This window comes from Dermochelys coriacea, chromosome 9, assembly GCF_009764565.3.
Source record: "Dermochelys coriacea isolate rDerCor1 chromosome 9, rDerCor1.pri.v4, whole genome shotgun sequence".
Taxonomy (NCBI): Eukaryota; Metazoa; Chordata; order Testudines; family Dermochelyidae; genus Dermochelys; species Dermochelys coriacea.
Genome location: NC_050076.1, coordinates 19,480,209 through 19,502,982, shown reverse-complemented (window position 1 = coordinate 19,502,982; position 22,774 = coordinate 19,480,209). Strand labels below are relative to the sequence as shown.

Here is a 22,774-nt window from a genome sequence, read left to right as displayed (position 1 = left end):
ATCATTCACATGGCGTTGTTTCTAGTTTCTGGCCGGATGATGCTTACACTCAGATTTCAGGGGTGATGACTCAGGCTTACAAATTCAAAATTGCTCCCTGCAAAAGTTCTCTAACATTTGCTTATAACGTACTGTTTCACAGGCCATTCTTGAAATGTTTGTTTGTTAGAATGTATGCAATAAGCAAATACTGAACCTGGCCCAAGAAAATTCAGTTTTTTTCTTAATCGAGCCATCACTAAAACATAACATTTTGATCCTGAAATTCCTAGTGTTCTGCACAATGTTTTATACAACGGTGTTGTGCTCCAGCATGAGCACTAGTAGAGGCTACAAGTGACAAAATTACAGGCTTTGTGATGTGCATGGTAACAATGGGTCTGGGTGTAAATGAAGAATGGAAGCATCTAAGAAGACATGAGTTTCTGTGAACTATTTTGATATGTATGCCTCACTACTGCTATCTGCCTGGGGTAACGGGAGGCCATGCAGCAGCACTTACTCTCTTGAATGCAGGACCAGGTTCTCTTGTACAATCTGTGCTGTTCATCACTTTTCACCTTGCACTTATGTATTCACCACTCCACACTTGTGCTGTGCAGGCTTAAACCCAAAATGCTCATAATAAAGTTTAAAAGGCTCTATAAAAGGACCTTACTAGGATGCAAAACTTGCTAGATTCAATGCAAGTCTTTCCTCAAAGCCTTTTGTTGTCTTTGTTTAATAAAAATGAAATAAAATATCATTAGCTTTATTTGATTTCTAGTAACAGGTAGAACATTTCTAGATTACTTCCTCTGCTATCTTTTCAATCTGAAATAGTCAACAGATGGTAAATGTGCTTCAGATGTGCTGACCACCCTTGCTGAAATCCTTGGCAATAGTTGGGACTTTTATATCTCTTTGCCTTTGGCTGAAAAAGAAATAGAGTTGATGGATGGATAGACAGACAGATGTACAGTTTATTTTATTACCACTTTCACTCTGTGAATTTTTTCCACTGAACAGTTTTATATCAGGTTAGCCCATCCGTGCAGTTGGACAAAAAGGAATGAATTCAGAAATGGTTTTCTGCCTTGGAACTTATTTTACAAACTATTTATCCAATAAGGCACTAAGAATATCAGTTCAGATCCTTATGTAGTGGCTCTGTAGCTAAGCCCATTTACCCTAACTAGGGGCTTGTTTACATGGGGAGTTATCCTACACTAATTCATGTTATTGCGGACTGCACTGCACTGGCCAAACAGCCTGCACTGGCCAAAAATTCAATATGCAGGATATACATATTTAAAAGCTTTTTATCAAATGAATCTCAAACACAAAAGGCTAACTAGTTTAACTACTGCTCTGGGTATGGAATGGATATTGATTAAATAAAGATATGCTTTTCTACTAAACATTTCCTAAAACAAAACAAAAAAGATCCACCACAAATTCTTGAGTCCAGTTAAAATATTCCATTTACACATAAGTTTACAGTAGTTTATGTGAAATCAATAGGCATACAATCATATATATAAAGTCTTCAAATGGGTTTTGTGCTAGCTATCTGTGAACCTCAAAAATGATGGGCTCTAGAATGGTTTAATTTGGACAAGCATCCAAACATTTGGAGACAGGATTTACTAAACCACTCAGCATATGCCTAGCTATGCTCTCATTGAAGTCAATGGTAAAAATCTCATTGACTTCAGTAGGAGTGGTGTAGGACTAACAATGATCATTTCTGAAAATCTTATCCTAAGTGTTTATCCACAGCTTATTTGAACTACCAGAAACTGTTGGTTTGCAGGGTTAGGTGCAATTTATCATTAGATTCTTTGTATTTTTTTATTTTTATTGGGAAGGAAATACCTCAGAAACAGCCTTTCTTGAAATATTCTACAGTGATGCTTCTGATTCTTTCCTTTCTTTCTAAGGACAATGATAAAGTTTTTACCAGCATTTACAAGTTACCACACAGCCCTTCCAAAGCAAGCACATTTATTCTTAGGGTAAAATCACCAGAGAAAACATATAAAAACAACAATAAACAAATTTAAATGCACATTAAATGTACCAGGAATCATCCATCTTCCACACGCAGAGTCTGGTAGGCCAAAGTCTTTCCAACTCTCCTGCAAAAGTTGGGGCCACCCTAGGCAAAAGTCCTGTTTGCTGAATTAAAAGGAAGATTCTGAGTCTATTTAAACTCAGCTTTCAGATATCCCAAGTTCTTTCTTTGTCTCCTGGTCTTTAGAAAACCCAGTTTGAACCAGTATATGCAAAGCACTCCAAGGAGTGATACCACTCTGGAATTGTTTACAGTCTCAGAGACTCACCATAATTACTCCCCCGCAAACAGTAGGAGCTGTAGTAACTTCCCCCAATGGTAGAGCACAATCAGACATAACATTCATACATTTAATACAACGGTCCCCAAAGATACCGTATATGGCTGCAATATCTGTCAAACCTGGGAACTCTTGTTCTTAAAGCATAAGGTCTACTGAATGAGCTAAAAAACCCAGCTCTGTTAGCCATGGCTGTAGTGTGCTCATCAGTCTCTACATGTGGGCCAGACACTGGTAGAAGAGGGACAGACTGGAAAATAATGTGAATAAACAACCTTAATTTTTTTCAGAGCACCAAAAAACTTCATTTACTTTGTGAAATCCTTAATTTCAACTTCTCCTAATCATTTCCCCAACAACTGCATAGGATTGTTCTCTTTCAATTCACAACAAAGTTTCAAAAACACCTCAAAGCTTGGTGAGATATATGGCTCTGAATACAAACAGGACATCAGTGTACAGGTAGGTTCAATTAAAATAGCAGTGCCTAGAAGCCCCAACCAAAATCAGGGCCCCATTGCACTAGGCACTATAGAAACACAAAGTGAGATATAGTATAGGACACAAAAAGTTTATAAACTAAAGAGACAAGACAAAGGGTAGGAGAAGAAACTGAGACACAAATCAGTAAAGTGGCTTCTACAAGATCACAGAGTAGGGGAACTGGGAATTGAATCCAGGGGTAGGGATCCGAGGGTGCTGGTCCTTCGTTTTGGCAAATCTAGAACCTGGGGTTTGGGGAACCATCAGTCTCCAGGACTCCCTTGTTGCCACCAAGGGAGACAGATAAAGCACCATATTACTTACAAGGGAAGCACTGTAGTGGGCTTTGCCCCTCTTGGAGCAAAGCAGCCCAGCTTTGACATTTGGGAGACTCTTTTGCAAGCATTCTCTACTATATTCGATGACCTGCATTGAGCTCATATCATTGAAGCAGCACTGAGGAAGCTTCAGCAGAGGCAGGGACCCACCATTATTTATACTGCTCACTTTCAAAGACTGACAGGAGATGTGGAATGGAATGAGGCAGCCCAATTGCACCAGTTCTGTTGGGGGTTGAGTGAAGAGATGAAAAACAAGCTGGCTCGCATCAAGAGCTCCTCCCAACTGAATGCTTTAATTGGCTTAGCTCTCCACATTGATTCCCAACTTTGAGAGAGAAAAGAGGAGAAGAAATGCACAGGTCCACCCCTATGACTGCACATTGAACCAAAGCCCCATTCACTAACTCCGAGCCAATGAAGACTGACCTTAGTTGGGAGAAAAGGAGCAACAGTGTTGTGAACATTTGTTTTTCTTTTGCAGAGCATCCAAATACACCCTCACCTCTTGCTCGATCTGAAAACTGCTGGGTAACAATTGGCACAAGCTCAAGTAAGGAGAGCTGGCTTGGGTACCATTAATTTCCCCCACTCAAGTACTGCCTCCCGACTGGCCACCCAGACAGGTACTGAGGGCTGAGCGGCTTCCATGCATCTCCCAGTTCCCATGCAGATGCGTATTCTGGTTCTGGCCATGCCCATCCCCTTCCAATGGGCCCTGATTGATGCTGGGACTGCTGAAAAATTCATTGATGTTGAGGTAGCCCATGCGTTGCACCTCCCCCCCTTCAGCCGATGGGCACACCAGATCTTATGGAAATTTATTAGTGTCTTTCTTGTCTTCAGGTCTGCTGACCCATGATCCTGTATCCTTAGAGATTGACCTCCAGGGACACAGAATTCATGAGACTAAATATAATCTGTTCACTGCACTTTCCCCTGATCCTTGGAATTACGTGTCTGGTGCAGCATGCCACCATTATTTCCTGCCAGGAGAAAATAATCCATTTTTCTTCCAAGTATTGTCAAAGGGTCTGCTGTAACTGACCCTGTCCCATTCCCTAGACCCATGTTTGGAACTCCAGCCCAGGACTGGGACCATAGGCACCAACTGCGTGGGTGCTTCAGGGTAGGAGCATCCACAGGGAAAAAATGGTGGGTGCTGATCACCCACTGGCCGCCCCCTTATCAGCTCCCTCTAGCCCCCCCAGTGCCTCCTGCCCACAGGGCCTATGAAGGGTTTGCCTTTAGCAGCCTTCATTAATAGGACTCCTATGGAATGTTCATTAGAAATTAAAGCCTGGCAAAAAATCCAAGGAAGGGCAGCTGGCAGTACAAGTGGGGCACAGGGGTTTCAGCTGGCACATTAGGTGAAGCTGGAACCAGACATAGGAATTTAAAAAAAAAAGGATTTGGTTAGTGTAAAATAAGTCTTTACTTCACCTTTACTTCAGAATTTTGAATAACTCCAGGAGACCCGTTCCTTGTCTCCTCTTTATTGAAGTGTTCACAGTTCATTTCTCTCATTGAATAATTCCACTGAGGACATTTGACTGACAGCTGCTACCATTGGGCATCTTGCTACTGGAAGTTAATGTGCGTCTATTCTCATGACAATCTCAGGCCCCTTCAGCCAACCCTTTTAATCAGATCTATTTGCATTTGCTGTCATTTTTACAAGCACCACAAATCCAAATTAGCTTCTGGATCTCCCTGTTCTTTCACTCAGAAACTGTAAAAGAGAAATCCCCATTGTGGTTTTCTACTATCAGTTTTACAAAGAGATCATACTCCACCTGCAAACTTTTCCAGAGAATGTCCCACTAGATCCTTATATATTGATACATACATTTTTTCAGACTGGCATTTGATATCACTGTAACATTGCTTTTTATCCACAAATTTTATTTGTTTCCTTTCTTTGCTGCTGTTAAGCACTATGCTTGCAGATATAGAATTTTATCACTACTACATCTTCCATCACTACAATCTGCTGTTATTTCCTGTTAGACAACTTTGTGTATAAGGTGTTTCAATAGCAGTGAATTTTGTTCCTCTACCAATATTTACATAAATAAAACAATCCATAACAATCCAATTTAGAGCTTACATGATTGCTTTCACTTCCCACCTCCTTTGATCCCAGAATATTTGAAATGTGATTCCTTTTCTCATTACAGATACTGTCAAATGAAAACATCTCTGAGCCATATTTTTAAGTTGTTAGTGAATGTAACAAGCCTATCACTTTTAACAACCTTCACATTAAAAAAATAATAATTAATATCCTTGTTCCTAGTAAAATGATGAGTGGAACATTTGTGTGTCTTAAATTATTGATTGCCCTTAAGCAACTCATTTCAAGCATTTTCAAAGGAGAGGAAAATAAAAATGCATTTTCCAAATAAATATCAGTTTAATGAAAAATTTCATAAAACAAATTGATTATTATTCTTGCTTGGTTTTGATTAAAAATGTTTTAAAATAGTTTTGGAAGCTATTTTCTCTATCCTTGTTACATTTCTGCATTCTCTATTTACTGAACTTTATAACTCAAAGTTGGAAGAAAACTAAAAGATGAGCTTAATTGGTGAAGTACAAAGAATTTCTGAAGGAGGTTTAATTGAGAAAGGGGTTCTCACTTGCTTAGATTGTGGAATGTATTTATGTATGTGATTCAAAATATATATTTCAGAGAGAGAGTGTGTGTGTTCTGAGTCTATAAATATTGTAGTCTTGCAAGAAATACAAAGGAATCACTCTATAGAATACTTTCCTTATGGGCAAATCTTCAAATATTTTGGGCATCATGTTTTAAACATTCATAAATGTTGTTACATCCCCACTCTTCCCCCCATGATTATAAAATATCTTTTCCAGTGTTGTTGTAACCATGTTGATCCCAGAATATGAGAGAGACAAGGTGGGTCAGGTAATATCTTTTATTGGATCAACTTCTATTGGGTGAAGAGACAAGAAAAAGAGTTTTGTGTAGCTTGTCTCTTCCATCAATAGAAGTTGATCCAATAAAAATTTTTACCTCGCTCATGTTGTCTCTCTCATAAAATACCTTTCAGGTTTTCATATTTGCATATCTGTGATTCAGTGAAACTCATACAACATAAGGATCTTTCCAGTCTTTCCAGGACTGGGTCCAAAATAAATAAACAATGGCTTGATTTTGGAAGTGTACCACACCACACATGAAACTTCCTGCAACTTCACTGGGAATGTTTCATCTTACAGCTTGAAAGATTCGTGGCTCTATCCTGGATCTGGAAAACAATCAGATTGTGCCAGTATGGGAAGTACTTAGTTGGCATAAGGCCAGCAGAGTTAGCTGCTATTACACCTCCTGTATAAATCCAAGTGTAAGGGGTGTGCTGCAAACATTCTCGGGGGAGGATACATGACCAGAACCTAATGTGCTTCATCAATTCTTGGCTGGAGGAAACCCTCTTGGGCCACTGCAATCCTGATGTAGTTTAGAGCAACTTCATGCCCTAAACTGAAGCAAGGGCCAAACGGATCCTTGACTGGATTCATGATCATGGAACCACAAACAGCTCCCACTGTCAGCCATGCCCATCAGATATTGGGCCTGGTGGTTGAAGTCTCACATTATAATAGGTATAGCACTAAGATGCTTGAACCTGCAATCTTTTCTGAGGCAAGCCCTCCCACACCACTAGACACATTTATTACTTGGAGAGAATTTGGCTTAAGACAGGACTGAAGGATCAGGACAAAATTGTACTCTTATTTCACAAGGGAAAGATCGCTACAATGTAAAGAATGGATTTTTTTTATGTGAAACACCATTCAGTTATTATTGTTGTTTTTATTGTTCTTATTATATTTGTTCTTTGAGCATATTTTGCAGCTTTTCATTTTCCAGTTTTATACAGTAGTTTCTTTTTTTTCACAGTAAGGAAAATGGATGAAGAGGAAAAAAACATAAATGCAGCATGGCTGTACTGCTATTTTCTGAAGTTATTTGCAAATCAAGACACTGAGAGGAAATACAGCATTATGTAGTGGCACTAAATGATCAACAATATTACATAGCAAATTAGGTATTTAAAAAAACAAGACAACAAAATTGCCTGACATACCACACAGTAACTGCTGCTACCACAATGTAAGTAAAGAGAGTGAGTACATGTAAAATTACCTTTTTGTGCATGGAGGTCATTGAAGGGTACCATCACCTGAAAATACCCTAACTTTTCATAAGGGAGCAGTAAAGTTGGTATAAAATATGATGCACTTTCATTTAACAAGCACACAGAAGTCATAAAACTCTATATGAATCATGTAAACACAGCCACTCCTGGGGGACCCTCTTTGTTCTAGATGAGAAGTGAAGATACTTTGGAAAATACCTCTGCTCTATATCTTCATCCAAGGAAACAGCCACAAATCAATTAGATTAGAGCAGTGACTGGTGATACAGGAGTTAAGGCTGTGTATGTCAGCATTTCTATTAGGCTGATAAGTAACTGGCTGTGAAAAATCTAAACAGAAGCATAGAAGGTCTCAGCAAATAAGTTGTCTTATTATTTTCTCCAAATTTTAAATCATTGGCCATTTGGAAGTTATGTCATCTTAATTTTGATGCTTTGTGTCTGCCAACTTCAAGAACATCTTTGGGTTGTTACTAATAAATGAAATATACCATACATGAGTTCCATCTATCTGCTGGAGACTGGAAAATTCATGAGGAGCTGTTCCTTACTGATATTAATGTTATTATCTAAATGGAGTTGTTAAGGTCTTGTGGTTACATATTGGAATATATGTGTTAAAATTCTCAAAAACATATTGGCACAAAAGATGGAGCCATTAATGTTTCTTGGGTAAATGATATGGGTTTAAATGTATTCTAAAAACATCTTTTGTAAAATAAGCCATTTTAAAAAACAAATTATATGTGCATTTTTAAAATGGTGGATGATAGATTTTTAAATACCAATTAAAAAAATAGCAGGGCTCCAAATACAATTATAGCAAAGAAAAAAAAAGAATATGAATGCTGAATGAACTTCCTTGCTGTTCCTATAATAACATATACTACATTGGTATGTCAATCACACAGGTCCAAATTCAGAGGTACATTGCACAATTGCACAGGAGATCAAATAGGCCAAATTTACTTGAAAAAGTGTTGGAAGAGAGATAGTGCACCTATGTGTGTTACCAGCAGAATCCAAGAAGATCTGAAAAACGAGGTCGCAACAATTTCATTGCATAGCCTAAGTTCAGTGGCTTTAGGGGGTGCAACTGTAAAGGATTATGTTATGCCCACAGGCACACTTCACATATTAATCCTTCCAGACACAAATCTGGGAATCAAAAAACCCAAAGGATTTGTTCTAGCTATCTTAGGTGACCCCCAGTATCACAATATTTGGGCACCTTATAATCATTGAAGTATTGATGCTCACAACAAGCATGTGAGGTAGGAAATTGCTCTTATCCCCATTTTACAGATGGGGAAGCAAGGCACAGAGAGACTAAATAACTTGCCCAAGATTACACAGGGAATCTCTGGCAGGACTGTAAATTATCTCCAGGGACTCAGGATATCACCGTAACTACTCCATCCCCCTTTGTTTCTCCATCTGTGCAATGGACAAAGGCCTTTTCAGACTGGCAGAGAAAGTAGATGGAAGGCAATTTTCACTTATATGGGCTTAAATTACAGCTTGGTTCCCAATGCCTGGAAAACTCTTGTATTATCTAAACACAGGTGTAGAGGTGAATTAAGGGCAACATTTATTTTAAACTCTGAATCACCATACATTCTTTTTTGTTGGTTGCAGCCCAATGACTGGCTCATTCCTGTTCTCAGTGTACTTAATGGAATTTTTGCCATTGACTTCAGTGGGATTTGATCAGGCTAAATGTCAAGCAACTTCACAGAACAAACATTGGGCAAACAAAAGAACCAATAGGAGTAAAGTGTTGCTTGGCAACTGATGATGATGTGTATGTCCAGCAAATAACTTGAAGGGAAATTGGCACATATTACTTAATCTGAAGAACTGCTAAACATAAATCTTCCCAAGCTACTTTGGGAGCAAGGTAAATAATGTCAAGCAAATGGCGGGACATAAAAATTTGTCTTCACTGTGCAGAAGGAAAGTAAATGCTGTATTCTTGACCTTAACAAGTTCAGTTTCACCTGAAAAGAAAAGTAAATTGAATTAAAAATAATATGTACATTTATATTTTGTTCATTACTTTTTCTCATACAGAAAAGAACACAAGTGCAGCAACTATTAACTCCGGAAAACATAATTAATATATTCAAATTAGCTTTAATGGGTCTTGAAAATAATGCTGCCACTAATAATTCATTTGAACTGTTTTTAAATTTTACTGTCATGTGGTGAGGGAGTGTGAGAGGGAAAAATACAACATTGTGTCAATGACAGATATGTAATTGCAAAGCAGGATGTGCATAATTTATGTAAATACGATTAAACAACCTTTTAATAAAAAGTAGTGGTATTTTAATATCATTTTTCATATAGTGTGGCTCCTGTAATTTTCAATTAAGGTGACATCTTAAAATACAACGATTGGAATGATTTTTGATAAACTGGTTTTGGAAATGGCTTATAAAACTGCATGTTACAATGTTTAAGTTGTGTAATAAAATTTTATTTGTTCAGATCCTCAGTTAACTCTGAATAATATAGATAATAATATATTACCTATGATGGTTATAATTGTTTTGTTTAAGGAAGCCACATTATAATCACATTAAGACACTTCAGGGTGTCTACCGTAACGATGGCATGTCCTGCTGTGTCTTCTTACTTAAATGTGCATGCAGTTTGGTCTCCCTGCTGATTATTCATTTGTCTTTCCTAGGCATAGATAGATAGCAACTTGTATCAAATTGTATTTGTTTTTTTAGGAAGAGATTTGATCAATACTACATGAGCTGAGACTATCTAACTCATTTTTCTGATTATATATTTACAGCAAGTCTGAAAAGATATATTTATATGCACTGTACCTTGCAATAAATTCATTTATATAAAGAAATATTCAATAAGAACGTAAGTAACAGTTACCACTGATTCCCTATTCTGGGAATACTGGTTAGTTTATATAACCATTTGTATCCATAATATTGGAAAAATGATGCAAATCCAGTCCCATGGGGCCTAACTCTGCTTTCTTTGCCCACCAGAAGAACCTGCCAAAATGACTGTTGGAGCTTAGAGTGTATAAGCTATTTTGTGTATTCACTGTATACCATGAAAAATGCCCCAATACTTACTTCCATGAAAGCGCAGTACAGCGGGTGGATGTCAAAGAGATGCTATAAAATGCACCTATATATAGAAAGGAAACACTGAGCCCTAAGAATGTATTAGATTAGCTTCTTGATGTTGAAATTCATTTTAACTATACAACCTATATTTTTAGCCATGAAAAGACCGATGGAAAGACACTGACCCACGACTTCAAAAGAATTCAAGCCAGATTTATGAACTGCCTTCTAGTCTGTGACTGGTATTAGTTTAATTAGTCATCTTAGTTAAGGGTTCAATAGTTACATGGACATATTATATGCCTGATAAACATATTTAGTAAAAAATGTGTAGGCGTTACCTCAGAAGCATCTTTAAAGAGCTTTCAGATACTTCCATTAAAATTAGTTCATTAGTGACACAAAATCCAGTCTGAGTTATACTTGACATTCACTTTGGCCAAAATTAACCCCCATGCAGAGGGCCAAGTCAAGGCTAATGCACCACTTAAGTGCCCAAAATACGTCTTGAGTGGAATGTAAGCTGTTTTTAGGCCTCTGCACCGACATAAATATTACCATAAACTAAACTCAGCCAAATAGTGAAAATACAACTTTCTCCTTCATTATTTGAACATTAATCTAACTGTATCAAGATAAATTTAAAAATTGTAAGTAGTTGATACTGAACACGTAAAAAAAGTATCAAAAAATTAGGTATAACACCTTCAATGGATCTTCCCATTCATAATGTAATAGGATCTGACCAGCAAGGAGTACTCCAGATTAGAGAAGAGCATAACACAGGAATCTTTTTCAATGAAGGTTCATTCAGATATGAAAGAAATTTTCAACTTCACTGTATTTTGCAACCCTTCTGTGATTATTTTCCAAGAATATGTGAGAGCCTGAGCATTACTAGTTTGAATATTCAGTTAAAGCTAATTTTATGCAAGACTAGTCACCCAAATGACTAAGCCTAAAACTCTGATTTTTATACAAGCAGATTTCCTGTAGGCTGGAAACTCCTAATTTAACTGGTGATTTAGCTTTCTCTAGGTTTCTTAGTGCAATGACATGGCTTAAGTTTGGCTTATGACCCCTGTTACTGTCATCAGCAAGGAAATTGTTAATGATTAAGCTTAAATACGTAGCAAAATTAACTTTAATTTTAGCTATTGCACAATTTAGATCAAATGGTAAAGTCCATAAAACAATATACATTAAGGTTGGATGTAGAAGTTGACAGACATCTATATTCATTCTAATGATGTGGGACAAAATACTAATCTTAGCTTACTGGATAGGGTAAGAAATCCTTCCTTTCCCCAGCTAAAACAACCATATGTGGCCAGGGCATGATACAGACCATATAAACTTAGTTTCACCATCAATTTTAAAAAAACAAAGCTTTGGTGGAATCCTTGGGCCCTATGAGAGTCTGGAGGATCCCTTCTTTCAACCGCTAAAACCCTAAACTTCCAGAATTCTTTAGGTCCAATGAAAGTATTTCCTTTAATTTGAGTTTATAGCATATTTTTAATTAATATTATGCTCAGTGACCTTGACCAGATCAGGGTCCCATGGCATTATGCAGTATACAAACATATAATAAATTACAGTCCCTGCCCCAAAACAGCTTGTTATAGTCTGAAAGAAAGGCTACTATCTAGTGCTCTCCCAGTTCTCCTAGATCTAGTACGTATCTTTGACTGCTAGTCAGGAGCCATACAAGATATAGTCCGTTAATACTTAGGAGGATGTTAATTACATTTTCTTACTTCCCAAATTGCAAACCTCAAAATCACTTAGCTTAATTTAAATCTTTAAGTCTATTACAAATATTTCAGGTTTAAATACTACTTTGATCTCTTATGTGTCTTTATAATTGAGTTTGGATTTCTATATGGATCTGGAAATAAATTGAGCCTGATAGCTGTTTTCCAGAAATATAAAGAACCCTAAGTAACTACTAGTTGTACACAAATATAAAAGCATAGTTTTCCCATGTAGGTCAATTACTGGGTAATTATCATCATCAACATACACTAGAGAGTAAATGTGCAGCTATTTCTACTGAAGGTGAAATAAGAAAAGGAAACATACCTATGTGATATAAGAACATTTCCTGAATTATGACCTGCAGACGCCAGTACTTTGGAGAATTATAGCCTTGATGTTTCCAGGGAAAATATATTGTTCCTTAAAGGAGCACCATGCAGAGGCATATTTCTAGGCGCTGCATTACCCTACAGGACTGTAGAAGAAAAGGAAGGGGATGAGGGTAAAAAAAGAAGGCAGAAGGTATACACTGGTATATGTACCAACAGGCCTAGCCTTTTTATGAGTCTTATCCACTGAGAACAAGAAATGCAATCAGTCATCATTATTGGTAATTAGTTTGATTCAGAGCTTTCTTAACACTGTAAAATGCAAGGAAATAGGCCCCCACTCTAATATCTATTATGCCATCTCCCACACATTTCTTCCACTCTCATCTTTTTACTTTCTTCCATGTTGCTCCTTACAGCTGGAATTCTTTCCCTTTCTTCATAAATCAAGAATCTACTCTTTCTTCTTCCAAACACAAGCTATATCTGGACTTCAATAGTACTTAGACACCTTGTGGGATTTACAAAAGCACCTAAACAGGTTATGTGCCTATCTTCATCTTTAGGTGCCTAAATACCTTTGTAAATCTATCTCCTTATCATTAACCTATCAATTAAAGAAGAATAATTCTTCATTCTAAATTTCATCCATCTGATCATCTGCTGCTTTATGTTTCTGAACTGTATTTTTTGTTTAGAATATAAGGGCAAGTCTTCCCTTCTGTTTAATCAGTACTGCTCATAGTTAGCACTTTAAAATTCAGACCCTGTATTTGAATGTTTAAACATGGATTTAGAAGCTTAACTTTAGGGACCCATTTTTGAAAATGTTAGACACAATCTATGGTTCCTCATCTTCAGAGTGCAAAAATATTCTACACAATATTTAGCATGGGTTCTTTTCTCAGGGTAGTTTTAAGTATTTTAAATAATGAATTAATATACTACAATCTAAGCTATATATTTTAGGTATTTACAAAGCACCAATCATTGCATGGTTGGATTTTCAAAAAAAGAGCTCACTTCCCTTTCAGAAACCTTTTTGAAGCATCCATATTTTCAAAACTGCTCAGCAACCAGCAGCTCCCATTGCTCCCAAATGGTAGCTGAACTTGTTTAAAAATCCAGCCTGTCATATGTAGCTCCTGCATGTATCTCCTTACGCTGTGACTTTGTGCTTTCCTTTCCTTTTTAGCTTCATATTTTCAGATTATCTAATTTTATATTAATCTGTTTTTATATACACTTTGTACTGAATATTTATTGTATGTAGGTTTTTTACAGGAGAACAAATGGCCAGTTACATCTGCATGCAGAATGTAAACACCTATCATGAAAGGGCACATGAATTCAAACAAACGAACAAAAAACAAACATACAGATTTAACAGAAAAGCACTAACTTTGAGCTGTACATGATGGATAGTCATTGTGACAAGATAGCAGAGTTCCAACACATGGTATATCTCAGGGGGAATTATTGCAAGCCTCTGAATGTCAGCATCATTACAGGATGACTGTCTATACAGGTGGCAAAGGTGTATTGCTCAAGGGACAAACCTTCAGATTTTTATGCTCAGTCATGTTCTTATTGACTCTGTAGCTGTTGAAGAAAACAAGAAGTCTTCAGTGTAATTCATCACTGTGTGGCCAGTGTACTCAGCTAGCTGGCAAAAAAACAACCAACCAACCAACCAAAACACATCTGACAGTATGTGGCTACTTTTATTACAATCTTTAATAACAACTGAGTCAAAGGTCAGTGGGATATTTTTATACTTTGAGAAGCATTTAAGTGGGTTTTGTTTTGTTATACATATATCCTTATTGTTTTGTTTGGGACCAAAGCATGGCATTTAGTCACTGGCAAGGTCAAGTTGCACTTCCTGTATTTATAATATCCTCCAATTTTCATTTCTGATTGTCCACCCCTGAGACACAATCCGTTCCTGAATGGTGCAATTGCACATGGAGATGATGTGATGGTGCAGCCTACTTTGGAAGGGTGGAGGAGGCACTTTTTCCCGAGCTCTTCCCAGCCCCTTTCACTCTTTCTGGAACACCATTTTCCAACCAGAGGCACCGACTGAAGCTCCTACAGGCATAGAGATAGCACTTGTAATAGGATGTTGCACGTACCATGCAGAGGGAGCTTTTCTCTGCACTCCCCCTTCTCCTTATGTACTTGCAAATGGAAGTATCAAAATCTGGCCCTTGATCTGAAGCCTTAACACAGGGAGATATAAGGCCTGATGAACCACTTTATGGTTCAGTCAATTCTGCAACTTTCAGAACAGGTATAATATTACTGATACAGTAATAGCACTAAAAGAAAAGAAGTATTTGTGGCACCTTAGAGACTAACAAATTTATTTGACCATAAGCTTTCGTGAGCTACAGCTCACTTCATCAGATGCTGTAGCTCACGAAAGCTTATGCTCAAATAAATTTGTTAGTCTCTAAGGTGCCACAAGTACTCCTTTTCTTTTTGTGAATACAGACTAACATGGCTGCTACTCTGAAACCTGTCAGTAATACCACTGTTTTCCCGAGAACGAGGTGCTGAGATCTATTTCACATGTGGTGAGGGACTGATGTCTGACTTAGCTAAGAACTGGGTATGTAGCTAGAATAAAAACTTTGTGTTGTGGTGAGATTTTTTTGACCAGACCAGGATATGTGACTGATTTCCAGAGGAGAGAATTTTTCATGTTTATATGTTAACCCTACTTATTTGGTTAGATAATGTTTCCCTGGTGAGCAGCAAAAGTAATGAGTTGGTAAGCCTATATGTCCAGAAGTCTTTGAAGTCCCCTGTGTATATCCCTCAGAAAAAAACACTCCAAGATCTAGACTTATTCTTTTCCTCACATTGTGTTACAGCATTCCCCCCCAGGTACAGGAAGGTTTCATGATCATTATTCTAACTAATGGTGTGACTTTAGGAAAGTCTTGCTGACTGTGCTCTTCACAACTAAAGTGTGCTTCATGGAGTTGGGCATGAGCTACAAAATCAGATTGGTTACAAGGTCATACTGGTTTAGTAGTCTAGGAGGAGATCTAGGAATTTAGATGAGACTTTTGCCTTATGGTGATTTTCCTCTGGAGGAGGTGTTGTTCTGCATGGCTGGGATTGATTCTCTGGAGCCCACAGAGGCTGTTTGTTGCCTTTGTAATAGTTTGTATCTCGTAGGCCCATGTCCACATAGGTAAGGGTGGAAGAATAAAAATAAGTCATGGACTTTGCTCAGGGAACTCAAGCAGATGAAGCTCCACATGGAGGAAAATAGATGACATAGAACCCATATAAGCAAAGCTCTACATTGAGAGAGAGCTATCAGAGAACCCACACAACAAGCACCGTGCATGGAAGGAGAGCTGCTAGAGAAGTATTGGCTAAGAGAGTGCTGGCACAATACTTAATAGTATATCAGGTGTTTAGGAACAGTATATATTTATTTTGCTTGTATCTATTTCTTCAAAGGCTATTGTTTATTTATTTATTTTTGCTTGTTTGTTTGCTTTACAGTTGGGTTTATAGGCTCCAACCAAGATAAGGGCCCCATTGTTCAAGGCATTGTACACACATATAGTAAGAGACAGTTTAACCTGCTCTGAAGAGCTTTCAGTCTAGATAGACAAGACACTCAAAGGAGAAACAGAGGCACAGAGATGTGAAATGACCTGCTAAAAGTTTGTATCACATTTTTTTTAATATCCACTTTTTCCTATTGAAGATATTATAGTTCTTTGTTTTAAACTCTCTGTTGAGCAAACGTTATTAGGGGAATTTGGGTTGAAAAGCTGCAGAAGGTTCTAGCAACACCTGCCCACCCCACCATGGATTTTGAAAAACATCCTCTTAGGGTTTTTTTCGGGGGGGGGGAGAGGGAAGTTGGGTTACAGTCGTATTTTGGCCTGATTTTTAGTATTTCCATATAAGCTATGTAGAAAATTGAATTGAGAAAGACAGCTCAGTGACATATAACTGTGCTCTGAATTGGCTCCACATGAAATTATTCATCAAATCTAATGTCCTAGTTTTAATTTCTGAAGTCTTCAGTGGGATAGCATATGGCTACTTCAGGGACCACCCCTCTCTCTGTGCAATCATCTAAGAACACTGTGATTTGCAGAACTATCACTGATGGAGACCAGCATAAATCTCTCACGAGCCTGTGGAAGGACATTTTCAGTAGAGGGCCTCTGGCAGAGAAACACCTATTGCTGGAGATCAGACTGAGCTCATATTAGAACTGAACACAAGACACTGAGCTTTGAGAAATTTGGCCCCAAGAAAGGAGTTATTGTCATGCACACCATTTTCTTTTTCCCCTATCATCCTACACCTTATATACACTATAAGATTATTTTTCCCTCAAGTAGACAACCAAGGCGTGATTTAAAAAAAATAACTGTGCTTAGATACTATAGAGATCCATGCTTAACAAAATCAGAGATTTGGATAGGTAGGATGAGCAGAGATTAGTAATAAATTACTTAGAAAAATATGGTCCCAACTCAGGAAAACACCAGGACAGCAATTAAACATATGCTTAAATTCCATTGAAGTCCATGGAACTGAAAGATATTCCTATAGCTAAGCATTCGCTTAAAATGATTTCCTGAATTGGTGCCTATGTGGGAAATTTCCAGAGCATCTGGTCCTAGCAAGAGCTATTAATTCTCAAATTCACAAGAGTTACATTTGCAGCAAAATGTTATAATTTAAAATAAGTCAATGAAAAGGAATCATTTTAAAGAAACACATTGTACCTATTTTTTTCCAATTTTCTTCAGAATCTTTATTGGATCATCATTTTTAAAACTGAGTTGTTGTCAATATATAAGAGCCTTTGGAGCAAATTTTCAGAGTCAGGAAAGACTGAATCCATCTCACTTGCACAATGATTGGGTTTTTGTTTCAGCCAGTGTTTCAAGATAAGTATTTTTACAAAGGGATTTTTCAGTCATTTACATTCTGAAAAGAAGGAGTGAATTGCCATTGCTCAGTACAAAAAAGCACTCAGGCACAAAGAGATACCCGAAGGAAGGAAACGGTAATAGAATAACTAAGATGTTCTGCATGTTAAGTAATATTATAAATTATACATGGTTTTTTTGGCACGTCACTTGAAATGCATTTTGTCTTGATGTTTTATTACAGATGTTTGTCTGTTATCATTGGCAATTTCTAATTAAACCCTTCTGTATATTTGGGCCCTGGTGTGACTTTACAGGCTTAGGGTCATTTACTGCCATTGATTCACATAGCAGTTACATACACAGATGAAGGGAAACCTCAAGATAGAAAGCTGGCAGAACTAAAAACAGCTTGTTTTTTCCCTAAATAGACCTGTCTGACCTATTAAAAATTATAAAGGGAGTTCTCAAGGAGTCTGCTTTGCAATAGCATACTTAAAGAATACATATTCAAATATTCCAACTATAAATAGCTATAGCGCTTAATCGATCTGTCTTCATTTATTTATTTTATCTTTCATGTTCTGATCCTCCATTCCTGTACACCTAAAGCTCCTGTGGAGATACTGGATGTTAATAAAAAGAAAAGGAGTACTTGTGGCACCTTAGAGACTAACAAATTTATTAGAGCATAAGCTTTCGTGAGCTACAGCTCACTTCATCGGATGCATCCGATGAAGTGAGCTGTAGCTCACGAAAGCTTATGCTCTAATAAATTTGTTAGTCTCTAAGGTGCCACAAGTACTCCTTTTCTTTTTGCGAATACAGACTAACACGGCTGCTACTCTGAAACCTGGATGTTAATAGTATATAAAGAATGCAGCATCAAACCTTCCAGTTCTTATTTACTAATTTTGTACCTTGACATTAAAATGGGAATTTAGGCTTTTCCACAAGTCTGCAGAATTGCTGTACTGAAGCGACGTCAGCCCAGCGGCTGAAGCAGCCTCTGTGGACCTTTACACACCAGCTTCCTGAAGATAGAGGAAGAACATGGAAGAATCTGTGCAGAAGGAGATGCTCCACACAGTCCATCCTTACACTGCCCCTTCCACTCCCGGTGCAGTGTTGAACAGGAGGTTTGCATCGTGTGGAGGTTGCACCCTGCTAAGTGACACCAATGTACATGACCTAAGAAAAGTAAGATGAATATTCTATTGGTGGGTAACAACAGGGTACACAAATGACCAACCTTAACCATGGATTAACCATGAATTAATACATGGATTAACCACATAACTATAAGAATCTATGAAAGATAAGCATAACAACCTCTTGACAGCATGCTGAAAACATTCCAATACCTGATTTTCTTTCTCCATTACCTCAAATTCAACTTCTAAGTTCTTAATAGCTTCTTTTATTCCAGTTTACTACTGCCTTCTCGTGCCGGTTAATAAATATGATCATTATTTGTATGATACCAAGAGTGTGCTAAATACTAACAAAAGTAAATGTGTCCTCTCTGTGAATGAATCCCCAGGAGATTATGAGATTATTATTATTTTTTCCTTGATTTGAAGCTAGCATTATTTTGCATGATGTTTTAGTAGTATCCAAAACATGCCTGTTAATCTACTAACTACAGGTCCTTTAAAACTGTGTGCCTTAATCCAGTCATTTAATGTATTCCAAATTTGAAATTTTGTATGATATCTTTTAAATTCATTTTTAATCCTGTTATACATTTTTAATTACGTTATTAAAGTGCTTGTGTCAAAATTTACCTAGAGTGCTGCACAGAGATAATTAGTAAATGTATGACTAGAAATCCTATTGTATTGAGCACAATTGAGGATTACCGGAATTCAAAACCATCTGGCCTTTTAACTTTTAAGCTCATAGGCGATCGTATTGTCCAAATGTAAAATTCTATACAAGATATTAAACTGGTAAGTATGAATGAGAAAGAACAAAAGGCAAGCAAATATTAATTTTCCCTATTTATTGTATAATACTCAATATTTGACCTGACCAGCAGTGACACTGCAGCTGAATCTTGATTCAAAAACCTAACTGCTGGGTGAGTATGAAAAAAATGAATAAAGCAAATAAAGAAATGGCTTTAATAGAGAAGGAATTAATTGAGGCACAATGAATTCATAAATCCTGCAGTGTAGCACAGATTAACAAACCAATAATTAGTGCTGGAAATCCAGAATGCTGGTTAATAATCTCCAAATGAAGCTCTGGTAACTACAACAAAACCAGGGGCATTCCTCATTTAAATATTAGGGGCTAAATTCTGCTGTCATTGAAAACAATGAAGTTTCACAGGCATAACTGACAGAAGAATTAATCTTTATTTTAATTTTTTATCATTTCCAGGTGTGTAGATGTTTTGTTTGAACACAACTATGGATAGAGAATATTGCTTTGAGAACCTCAGATAATAATTATTTATTTATTACTGGCATGAGGGTAGTTCTTAGAAGCCTCAATAGAGAGCAGAGTCCCATTGTTTTGGGTACTGTACTAAGACATAGTAAGGGGAAAACTATGCCATGAATAACTTACAACTTAAATAGACAAAGAGTGGGAGGGGAAACAGAGACACAGAAATAAAGTGACTTATCGCAGGTCACTCAATGGCTCAATGGCTATACTGGGAGTAGCATGAGAATGTCCAGGAGACAAAGCTATGACATCCATTAAAATCAACATTTAATCTAGTTAGGATCTTTTGGCATCTTTTTGCCAAATACTGCCCTTGTGAGCATGAGGATTCCATTGACTTCATTGTCAGTCTCCTTTGGGAACATAGCAGCAAATTCTGAGAAAGTGGGGATGAAACTTTACAATCCTGTGGGGCTTGTTATTATTGACAACAGGCAGCTTCAATAAAATATAAGGAAAATAGAAATATCCAGAGTAGAGCTGGTCAGAAAATGGGATTTTTTCTTTCTTTCTTTTCTTTTTTTGTGTGCATAAGATCAAAACCCAATATGTTTCAGCCAAAACCTGAAACATTTTGATTCAGAAATTCTATGGTGCTTTTATGGAGTGATAGTTCTGATGCCTCATGCACCCATTCTCCTCTATAGACATCACCTATCATGCACCAGGGCCTTTCCTTTTGGTGAGGGCGAAGTTGTGCATCATAGGAGATGAAGTCTGGTTGGAAAGCCTGGCTCATAGAGGAGAATGGGGACATGAGGCAACTAAATTTCAACTCCTTAGAGACACCACAGTAGCATATCCAAATCAAAATATTTTAGGTTGGGTGCATTCATGTTTTAATTAAAAATATCAACATTTTCCAAGGAAAGCAGACAATTTTTGCAAAAATAATTTCATTTAGTGGAAAACACAGTTTTCTGTTGAAAACCAGTTTTGACAGAAAGTTTTCAGTCAACTGTAATACAGAGAACTAGAAGTTGCCCATATTGTATATTTTATAATAGTGCTCACTGTTGAATGACTAGCTCACAGCCCACACAAATGTGGAAACCCAGGTTTCAATGTTCCTGAGGTATCATAGATGCTTCCCCCTGTGACATTATTGACAGGAACTGTGACCGTATAGATCATTGTTGCAACCAGGGTCCTAGGGTTGCACCAGATCTTGTACAGAGGAGGCCAAGTAGGGTGTCTATGGAAAGGTTGTAGTTTGCTTGTTATAATTAGGCTGTCTGTATGTGTGTATCATTTTTGTATTTGAAGTTATGAATATTGGCTATGTACTTGTTTGATTCTAAGTAGCCTCAGTGAAGCATTTGGTCAGCTTCTTGAGAAAGGACTATTCTCAGTAAGTGCCCAATCAAGAAACACTTTACTGACAATGGACTTCAGGAGATGCCAATCCACATTTGAGCTTTCCTGGAATGTTCAAACAAACATGTAAACAATGGCATCAGCCTGCAAAAAGCTCAATCATCCATAGACATATGACTTGCCCAGGTGGCTACGGACTCCATCTTGTTGTTGTGATTTTGCACAGGAGAACAAAGGGGTTTCCACAAGACAGAGAATATAAAAGGACCTGGAAATACTTCAATTTTGTCTTCAGCTGGCTCAGAAATAGCATCTCCACCCCAAAGAGATGACTGAAAGAAACTGGAACAAAGGACAGCAATTATGGGGGGCCGTGGGAGGGGAGTGATGGACCCAGAGTAGGAAGGAGTTTAGTCTGTGAAAGAAGTTTATTGGAACATCTCTGAGGGTGAGATTTACCTGCATTTGGTTTCCTACTATATTAGGCTTAGACTTGTGTGGTTTTGTTTTATTTTGCTTGGTAATTTACTTTGTTCTGTCTGTTATTACCTGGAACCACTTAAATCCTACTTTTTATATTTAATAAAATCACTTTTTGCTGATTAATTAACCCAGAGCAAGTAATTAATACCTGGGGGAGCAAACAGCTGTGCTTATCTGTCTATCAGTGTTATAGAGGATGAACAATTTATGAGTTTACTCTGTATAAGATTTATACAGAGTAAAATGGATTTATTTGGGTTTGGATCCCATTGGGAACTGGGTATCTGGGTGCTAGAGACAGGAGCACTTTCTAAGCCATCTTCAGTTAAGTCTGCAGCTTTGGGAGTACATGGTTCAGGCCTGGGTCTATGTTTGCAGCAGGCTAGCATGTCTGGCTCAACAAGACAAGGTACTGAAGTCCCAAGCTGCCAGGGAAAACAGGCTCAGAGGTAGTCTCAGCACATCATGTGGCAGTCCCAAGGGGGTCTCTGTGACCTAACCTCTCACATCCTGCTCCTCTGCAGGGCTACCTTCACCCTTCACACAACACCTATCCCATGGGCTAAGTGGTAAAGGCAGTCAGGGCCAGGTTTCCACCAAGTTTAAGGAAGCCACACTAAGCCACAGGCTTCCCCTTGAACTGAGGATGATCCCCACGAAAGGTACATGAAAAGTTAATGACACCTGAAGCAGTATTAGGGTTTGATTTTGCCAGGGCCTTAGCTCCTCATTCAAAATTCATGTGTCCTCAACTCCTGTTGACTTCAGTGAAAGCTTAGGGATCCCAGCACCTTACAGAATTGATTTTTATGTAGTTTCCTCCATTAAGACATAGAGGGCAGATGAGTGCTGGTAACCAATGTCAGCAAGGCTACATTGGTCTTACCATATTGAAGTGATTTGTGGGGAGGACTCTGGAATGTAGAAGGAGAGATCCTCCAGGATCCTCCAGGCCAGGATCTAGCTTCAGTTGACTTCAATGGAGCTATGCTGATTTACATCTACAGCTGATTTAGCTGAGAATCTGGCCTGGAATACATATTGTATATGCTTGGCT

At 37.7% G+C, this 22,774-nt stretch overlaps 1 long non-coding RNA gene across 1 annotated transcript in view; it reads left to right on the top strand.

Annotated features, from left to right (window-relative positions):
- LOC122455881 overlaps window positions 1-16,201 on the top strand; it is a 53,738-nt gene extending 37,537 nt beyond the window's left edge. The window contains exons 2-3 of the long non-coding RNA XR_006274386.1: window positions 3,642-3,710; window positions 16,067-16,201. This is a non-coding gene — a long non-coding RNA (uncharacterized LOC122455881). The remainder of the gene's footprint in view (window positions 1-3,641; window positions 3,711-16,066) is intronic.
- Window positions 16,202-22,774: the final 6,573 nt, after the last annotated feature.